At 48.2% G+C, this 9,871-nt stretch overlaps 1 long non-coding RNA gene and 1 pseudogene across 1 annotated transcript; one reads left to right on the plus strand and one right to left on the minus strand.

Annotated features, from left to right (window-relative positions):
• Window positions 1-1,155: 1,155 nt before the first annotated feature.
• LOC120699720 lies at window positions 1,156-3,766 on the plus strand (annotated as a pseudogene).
• Window positions 3,767-6,831: 3,065 nt separating this feature from the next.
• Window positions 6,832-7,875, minus strand: LOC120699721. Its single transcript, XR_005685572.1, has 3 exons — window positions 7,676-7,875; window positions 7,380-7,601; window positions 6,832-7,275 (listed from the first exon to the last, which is right to left on the minus strand). It is a non-coding gene; the product is annotated as an uncharacterized LOC120699721 (long non-coding RNA).
• Window positions 7,876-9,871: the final 1,996 nt, after the last annotated feature.

The raw sequence follows: 9,871 nt of genomic DNA on the forward strand, positions 1-9,871 counted from the left end.
ACTCTGCGGTGCTGGTTCGATATTGATGACATGTAAGGATGGGATTATTGGCAACCGCCTTACCTAAGAGCAAGTCCAGCCAATCCATCCTCTGACTACCCCTCTATCTCAAGTTATAAAGCGAAGATAAAAAATACACTCCAGCAGACCCTCTATTTTAGTGAGATCTCCAAAATCCCTCCCTCCATCCCCAGGGATTCTCTAGGGAGCCCTCTATTATAAATTACAATTAAGAGCTATTGCTAGAGTTAAAGTAAATTTAGAAGCTCTTAGAAAATAGAGGCAGCCTCATTTAATATTTAGAGGGTCTGATTTAAGGGCTACTACTGGAGTTACTCTAAAAAATATATAAATATACATGATGAGGCTAACATGCAACAAGGTATATTTTCTATTACGGATGCACAGATCCTATCGGAGCACCAATCCGCGCCCACGAGCAAAATAACAATGAAGCCAACCAACCATGTGAGGCCACGTCATCCCACAAACTACCCACCAGAAGCTTGCATGCGGGGAATCTTTCCTTGATTTGAATCTAAAAAATGCGATATCTCTTGAACCGTTTGAAGCATGTTGTTGGAAAAAATATACAGAACAAAATGAGATCCATGAATAATATATTTCAATACTTTTTAAAATAATATATAATTGCAACTGTACGCACTCTAAATTGCAATCACAATAACAACAGAATTGCACCTTAGTTTTAGCCTCGTCGTATATATAAATGCAGTAAGATGCATCCTCTGTACAAAATGCAACTACACTGCAGTTGCAACCGAGAGACTATATCAATTGCAACCGGCAGAATAGACTTGTTGCAACTAGACGGAACTGATTGCAACTGGGTGCGAACACATTGCAACCGGACGCGAACCGGTTGCAACTCAGACCGACCCGGTTGCAACTAGAGGCGAATCAATTGCAACTCAGACCGACCCGATTGCAACTGGACGCGAACCGGTTGCAACTCGGACTAACCCGGTTGCAACTGGACGCGAACCGGTTGCAACTCAAACCGACCCGATTGCAACTGGACACAATTTAGATGCAACTAGAACCAACTGAGAGTGTGGGTACATTCTCTGTATAAAATGCATTGCTACCAACAACGCAAATAAGCGAACGCACGTTCATTGGCTTGAGCGGCTAATGGGTTTCAACCCTCCAGTTCCTCAGAGGGACTCAGACTGGGAGATCCGCGCGGTGGTGCTGCTTAGCCTCTTCTTCTAGGTGCTCCTCATTGTCGTCGGCCCGACACGCAAGCGCATCGCCAGTTCCCTGCCACGCTTCGCCTCTTGGTCCTGCTACCTCCTCGCCGACTGGGTCGCCGACCTCGCCCTCGGCCTCCTCGTCAACAACCTCGGCAACATCGGCGGCAACGACGTCTCGTTGTCTACTGTTGCTGATGTGACGAAGCGCGGCGGAACCGCCACCACGGCGAGCGGCGGCGGCAACCCCAGCATCTTTGCGTTCTGGACGCCGTTCCTGCTCCTCCACCTCGGCGGCCCAGACACCCTGACCGCCTACTCCATCGAGGACAATGAGCTCTGGTTCCGCCACCTCATGGGCCTCCTCTTCCAGCTCTTGGCCGCCTGTGTCGTCTTCTCCTGCACCCTGCAGGGGAACCCCGTGATCCCCGCCACCGTCCTCGTGTTGGTCGCCGGCGTCATCAAGTACGGCGAGCGCACGTTCTCGCTCTACAGCGCGAGCGTCGACGGCGTCCTCGCTACCATCATCCCCGCCCCCAACCCTGGCCCTAACTATGCCAAGCTCATGACCGTGTTCGACAGCAAGCAAAGGGCCGGCCTCGCCGTCGACATCGTCCAAGCCAACGGACTCGCCCGCGGGTCCAGGAAGGACCGGGATAGGAACGAGGTCAAAAGGCAGGCACTGGCCACAAACAAGACGCTGGAGGAACAGGCTTACGAGTTACGACCTCTTCACCATCTTCCGGACCGTCTGCTATGACATCAATCTCGGCCACAAAGAGCGCAACATCAGCCAGGCCTTCTTCCTCGACCGGGGCGACATGACCGCCCGCTGTGCGTGGAAGGTGACGGAGCTGGAGCTCAACTTCATGTACGAAATGGTGCACACCAAGGAGCCCGTCGCCCACAGCTTGGCCGGCTGCATCTTCCGCTTTGTCTGCTCCGCCTGCATTGCCGGCGCCGCCGTCATCTTCGCCCGCCTCGACAAGGCCAGCATCCGGCATGTCGACGTCGCCATCACCTACGCGCTGCTGATCGGCGCGCTGGCGCTCGACGTGGTAGCTCTGGCCATGCTCGTCTTCTCCTCCAACTGGACGCTGGTCTTCCTCGACAAGTTCAAGTTCCCCAGGGCCCCGCTTCTGATGAAACGCCTTGCTCGGCTCATCAGGCAGGTGCGGCCAAAGCTGCGGCGCTGGTCCGAGACGACATCGCAGCTGAACCTCATCAGCTACTGCCTCGGCAAGCTCGACCCCAACGAGGCATCGGGCACCTTGGCAGGCCCCCGGCTGTGGACAAGGCCCCGGGCTGTCCGGGCACTAGCCAAGGTCGCCCACACGCTGGGTGCCAGGGAGATGTTCGACGACATGTTCTTCGTCAGGCGCGAGCCCCTCAGGATCAGGGACGACGCGCATGATGATGATCTGAAGGCCGTCAAGGATAATTACATCCTCCTCAAGTTCATCTTCGAAGAACTCACGGATGCGGCCAACCAAGTTCGCAGCAAGTCCACGGTCGGTGGTGTTGCCGACAAAGAGGTCTCGAGATCCAGGGATAAGGCCGACAAGTACCGCAAGTCCAGGCACGAGGACGTGGAGGAGATGAGGAAGGCGTGCAGCTACCGTGGGGAAAGGGCCCTCAAGATCATCAAGGAGAAGATCTCCGTGGGGTCGATGGGTGAGAAAGATGGCGATGATGGGTGGCGACAACGGCAACGGGAAAGCAGCAGCGTCGACGTCAATTGGTACGTCCTCATGGACAGCGTCATCGACCGGGACTTCGACGAATCCTTGCTGATGTGGCACATCGCAACGGACCTCTGCTACCTCTCCCGCGACTCATCGGCGGCGGAGCCATCCTCCAAGGACGACGGCGGAGGCGACGCCGCCGTCGCAGGTAGATGGAAGTCCATCAGCAAGACCCTGTCGGAGTACATGCTGTACCTGCTCGTCAAGCAGCCCAAGATCCTGGCGGCGTCGGCCGGCATCGGGCAGATGGCCTACCAGGACACGTGCGCGGAGGCGCGGCGCTTCTTCGAGTCGGCGGCCGTCTGGGAGCCCGACCACGAGGGCGCCCGGAGGATGCTCCGTGGCACCAACACGTCGGTGCCGCCGGAGGTGGTGAAGGGCGGCCGCAGCAAGTCGGTGCTGTTCCACGCCTGCATCATCGCCAAGGAGCTCACCAAGCTGGACAACGAGGTGATGTGGGAGGTGGTGGTCAAGGTGTGGATGGAGATGCTCACATACGCGGCGGGCAAGTGCAAGGGGCGCAACACACGTGCATCAGCTCGCCCGCGGAGGTGAGCTCATCACCATGGTGTGGCTCCTCATGGCGCACCTGGGGATCGGCAACATATACCAAAAGGCCGCCGAAGATGATGCCACTCCAAAGCTCATCATCACTGCCCAGTAATAATATATAATAATTAATTAGCAACCAGATGCTCAAGTGCATGCACACCTTGGGGACGGAAGACCGGCCGAGCTAGCCAGCCGAGCTTCCCATCTCTTCTTTTATATAATTACATAATATAGGCCGCACCATGCAATAACCTCGCTGCTCACTTCGTCTCAAATTGTAGCTCTTTTTGGCTTTTTAGGTATATAGTTTTTATTCTACACATACGCTATTTCTGTATATAACACAAAAATTATGTATTTATAAAAGATAGCATGCACGACCTCCGATTTGAAACTGAGGGAGTACTAATTAAATTCCACAATCTTGACTGCTCGTTAACTTACTTTATTCACTGCCGGAAACCAGCTGTTAACTTATTTTATTCACTGCCGGAAACCAGCTGTTTGCCTAGTGTTTTTCGGTTTGCCGAGTGCATTCTATCAGGCACTCGGCAAATAGCATATTTGCCAAGTGGCACAAGAGAAACACTCAGCAAAACGAAAGCACTCGGCAAAAAATGCTGATTTGCCGACTGCAGGCCACCCAAAACTCGACAAACAAAAAACACACGATAAACTATGACCACGTGACCGCCACATGTGACGGCCATCAAGCACACCGCCGGCCGTTACAACTTTGCTGAGTGTCCGTTAGTGACTCTAGGCAAAGATACAGTTTGTCGAGTGTTTTGTGGCGACACTCGGCAAAGTTATAATTGTGTCGAGTGTTTTTTGGTGGCACTCGGCAAATAAATATTTTTTCCCTCTTCTGCCCTCCAAACTTTTTCTTCTCACCACTTACTGTATGTGGTACTCCATGTTAAAATTTGGTATATTTCTCGGTTAGTTTGCTATATTTAGTTAATTTGTTTCATTTAGAGGAATTTTTAGGGATAAGCTAAATTTGAACTGCAAATGATTCGAATAATAGAATAAAATGAATGAAAAAATGATATTTATGTCACCTTATCCGGGAAACAAAAGGAAATTTCGAACATCTTGTTCACCAAACATGACCACAAACATGTGGCCGAGTTGTTTTTAAATTCTATAAAAAGCAAATGAAGTCTGAAAATCATGAGATGTGTCAAGATCTCATGATATCATGCGTGGAGGCTGTGGTAAAAAAATGGAGAAGGTTTCACACAATTTTTCACGTACGTTGCTTACATAACGAATCATCTCCGAAGAAGAATCATAGAGTTAAAGAAGGATTCGGTAAGATTTGGGTTTGACTTCAAAATTTTTTGTCTAGCCAATAAACAAATAGATTGTTTCATGTGGACTTTTGGTAATTTTCGGATTTTTTGATAATCTTAATTTTTTCTAACTGCAGTTATAGAATTTTAATTGATATAAATTAAATTTGAGCTATAACTGCATGAAATAATGGAATAAAAATCGTAGAAGCATCAAATAAGCATATTTGAGTAATTTGATAAGGTCTTTTCAAAGTACATTCGAATAAATTTAGAAAATTTAGCAAAACATGTTATGGAAAAAAAAAGGGAAAAAATGAAAAAAAAATGATACGGCATTTGACATGTGCCAGATCACGAGCACTCGGCAAACTTAGGCTTTGTTGAGTGCCAAATCGGAGGCACTCGGCAAACACCCCTAATATCACAGACGCCTCACCCACACACGCGCACACACGCACGCCGCCTCCACCCACACGTACACACGCACGCCACTAGCCCTCGCTGCTCCGCCGGTCCCCGCCTCCAGCGCCCTCCGACAGCCACCAGGAACAATACCGCAAGCCGTAGCCCGACCTCGAGGACCCAGCCAAGCTGCTGCCCGCCTCGTCTGTGACATATTTGATGAAAATCCCGAGCCGACCAGAACCGTGAGTCCACACCACGACAGCAGTGCCTACACCGCTGACCCACGGTAAGCACCGCCGTCCGCCACCTTCAAGATCCCCCTGCTGCTAGCGTGAGGCATGGGCGCATGGCTCGCCTATTAGCCATCCGCAGCAAAACCTTAGGGCCATCGTCCGCACCCTTTTCTTTTGCAGGAACTTGCCTCGAGCCTCCCTCGCAGCCCGACGCCGCTGCGTCCTGGTATGCCAGAGCACTGTGAGCGTCGTGGCCGTGACATGGACTTGACCATGCCGAGAGACCGCGCACGTGCTTGGATTTTCCTTGCCCCGTAGACCCACTTTCCGTATCATGTTCGTAGATCACGTAACCCAGTTAGATGTCTCCTGTTCAAAAGAGATACATTTGGAAATATGCAGATCTTTACATATCTATAACCGTATCTGTTTCAAATTGTCCACTTTTTTTTGGATAGCCTGAGGATGTGTAGATGGATTAGTTTCCATGGTCTACTCCGATCCGAGATAGAGTTTTGGCATCATCTCCCTATTGTTCCTGGATACACAATCTCCCTACTAGGACATGTATTTGGAGAACAGCGGAGAGGTGGTGCCAAAATTCTATCTTGAATAGGAGTAGAGCATGGAAACTAACCCCATCTACGCATCCTTGGATAGGATTAGGACATATCTTCACCTATTAGACAGCATAAACATCGTGTAGATGCAAATGATTTTTTATATTACTCGTTGATATATTAGAGGATGGATGATCGTGAGTGGATGTACATGGGCCGCTCAATTGAGGGTTTGTTGAATGATGAATGGATTGAGAAGACCGATGCTTTGTTGGAATTAGCATTTGCCAAGGTTAAAGGAGCGTGTGCCACTTGGTGTCCCTGCAGAAGTTGTGCAAACATGCATTGACAAACAAAGGTGGTCATTGGTAAACAACTTTGCAAGAATGGATTTACGGCAGACTATACCTGATGGATCTACCATGGTGAAGACGATCGTATGAGAGACGAGGTCGTGAGACAACGCATCGGGGGTTATGATCTGATGGTGGGGTTAAATGACTATCATGAAGCACACTTTGATGAAGGACGCAGGGAGGAGGAGCCAGAGGCAACCGCAAAGGCGTATTACCATATATTGTCTACAGCACAACAACCTCTTCATGGACATACCAAGATTTTTCAACTGGATGCCATTGCACGCCTAATGGTCGTAAAGTCCCAATTTAGCCTGAGTCGAGACGCCTTCGATGTTATGTTGCCAGTTTTTGGCAGCCTGCTTCTGGAATATCACATTCCGCCAAAGAACAAGTATGAGACAAAGAAATTCCTTTGTGCGTTTAAAATGCCATATGAGTAGATACATCCGCAAAATTCCTCTTGTTAGCCTCCAATTTCTGAAAATATTCTTCCCATGAACCCTTTGGGTATTTAGCTTTCGGATCAACAGTAAAACTTTTCTTTGCTCTTTCCTCCCTTAACCTCTGCCTCTCCATCTCCTCCTCCTTCTTCTTCTTCTCATAATTTGCCAAAAGCTCCCTATCTGTGAGGGGCCGTGGGTACTTGCTTCGGTTCCTCCTCCAATAAACAATGCAATCCTCAAGAGTTGTCTTTTCTGCTGCCTTCTTTCCATACTCACGCCGTAGGTCTTGGAGTACAGACCCTGACAGAAATGACTCAAGGGGCAAAGTAACTTGGTAATCCTTCCTTATCTTCAGTTTTCTATTTAAAGTGTCTCTAGATTTCCAAGGCTCTTTTGTTCTGCCCAATTGCAACATTAGCTCATACCGGCCTTCGAACCACTCCCATTCACATGTCCTTCCCTCCTGAAAAATTATTGAGAGCCAAACATTCAGAAATGTTAATATACCAAGTACTAGCACAATGACAGAATCATAAGGAGTTTCAACTTTGTGGTTAATATACGAACCCAATACTCTCCGTAGCTATTGCCACAGTAATATCCGTAGCCAAGCTCAGAAGGAACTACGCCTTTTGTGGGCAGAATACCACACTTGCATCGAAGACTAGGAGTAGTTGTACATGGCCATGGCTTCTTCCCACTCTCAAATTCTCGCACTTCCTCTTCTGTCGGCCAATGAGATCTAGGACCATAAATATACTCATTGAAGTCACATGCCAGCCATCCATCCTGCATGACACATAACATTAGCCACATAATTACAGCAAAATTAAAGAATCAATGCTACGTTACATGACACTTACTCTAGTCTTTAGCGAGCATCTAAAAAAGGGAGTGAACTTTGGAGGGACACCAATATTAGGCCTTTGAAGTTTGGCACGAACACCGCAATGATATTTGGGAGGATTGTTCACACGATATATAGCAACTTCTTACTTCTCTTCCTCTGTCATAGGTGGTGGATTTGGTGGGGGAGGGACCCATCGTCTAAACTCATTGTACGCCCACGACTATGACCGATAATAAGGGAACGGCCGAATTCTAGGGTCGAACTTATCCGGACCATCAATCCACTGAAAGAAAAAGTAGTGGCAAGGATTCAATGAATCATTCCACTTGCATATGTAGAATGCTCTACCGGTCATCTTGGGATGCCTCGATTGCTTCACTACTGCCAGCTGATTGCCCGATTCATAACGACAGAATGGAATTGGAAGGGCAGGAGGGACTGGGGCATCTTCATCACACTCGGATGGGTACTGTCCACCACCAAGCAGCTTGTACCGGGCATCGCTCATTGCCATGTGTACTGTAGATACATAAATTCCATTGCCATGTGAAATAAACAAAATACTTATGGAAACAAAGTATATACTAATTAAGCACAATATACCAGCATTCAAAATATAATATGTACATTCGTAAAACTATGAAATAAAATGTTAATGTTCCCTGATGGGTACTATGCGAATCAACAGGCTCAAGAATCGTGACTACCACATATGGCTTTAGCGGCTTCTTCCGGTGATGGTTCGAGGCTATGTCCCTAAGCATGTCTGGCTAATGCCAGCAAAGTTGAGCAATTTCTTCTGCTAGCTTTACGCTAAGGAGTTATCTCGGATCGTGATTGCAGACATGAAAAGAATGACGCTTGTGTTGCTCTGTAAGTTGGATAAGATCTTTCCACGCGGCTTCTTCAATTCGATGCGGCATTTGATTTTGCACCTCCCGTATGAGGCACGAATGAATGGAGAGTTCTTTCAAGAAGATGGGCTAGAAGGGAGTTTTGAGATAGACTTAACCGAAGAAATCGGAATGAAAGTAGACAATGAAAGGATTGTTGACGAGAACGCTGGAGATGAGGTTCATAATGTGAAGGACTAAGAATTACTTGAGCAATTACATTTAGGCAATGATAGTGATGACAACATTCCTCCTTCGGAACACGGCAATGGTTATATCGACATGTGTGATAGTGATGATGAGACTTATGATCCAGCTAATCCCGATCATGGTGATTATTTCTAATACATGTATGGTTCGTACTGATTAATTTACTATTTGTAACACTATATTATTTTCTAATTATGTTTTGTTTATTTTGCATCTCTTTCAAAGTACGTCTTGTTTATCTGTGCTGATTGGTTTTCTCTTTTCAATTGCAGGTGATCGAACAAAGATGGTGGGCGGTTTGAGGTCGGTATGAGCAATTTACCAAAGAGGATCCGATGCAGCTGAGGAGTCCCGGAGAGATCGAGGGAGAGGAGGCAGGGGTCAAGAGAAGGGTAGAGCGAGGTCAACATTGCCTACAGCTTTGTCGTCCTCTTCGTCTAAGGAGGAGGTACCTTCCACGCATGACTCTAGTGATGAGGAGGTAGAGGTGGAGAAAGAGTAGGAGCAGGAAGAATAGGCAGGGGGTTGTGCTTCCTCTACTTCGCCAGGTGTCTGGTTGAGAGGTCCCTCGACCCTCCCGAGGCGACCGATACCTCTTGAGAGACGCTTGTTGATTCGGCCCACTGGGTCTAGATAAGTAACTTTAGATGTTATCACTACCTTTCCATTTGATATGACGAAAATCACAATAGAAACTAATAAGTTTTCTTAATCACTTGGGCAGGGGTTGGGTGAAGGTCGCTGCAGGTGATCACAAATGCCATGTCAATGGCATCCTGGGTCTTTTGTGCAGGCTACACTTTCCTGTCCTGGTTGAGTTTGGTGGAGCGGTGGAGCTGGCCTACACGTGGGACCACTACACCGCCTTCCCTGATTTACCAGATCGGGATGGCAGGGTATTCACCAACAAGGTGGAGCGGGTGACGGCCGAGCTGTAGATAAGTCTTCCTCACACTACATTGCTCAATACATCCCATTCATTTGACATTCTTGAAATAATAATAGGATACATCGCGTCTATATGCAGGATTGCTTCAGATGCCAGGAGGGATAGGAGGCTAGGGCGGCTCGTGTGGCTCACAAAGCCTGTTGTAAACTCGTGAAGG

This window comes from Panicum virgatum, chromosome 3K, assembly GCF_016808335.1.
Source record: "Panicum virgatum strain AP13 chromosome 3K, P.virgatum_v5, whole genome shotgun sequence".
In the NCBI taxonomy this organism is placed as follows: domain Eukaryota; kingdom Viridiplantae; phylum Streptophyta; class Magnoliopsida; order Poales; family Poaceae; genus Panicum; species Panicum virgatum.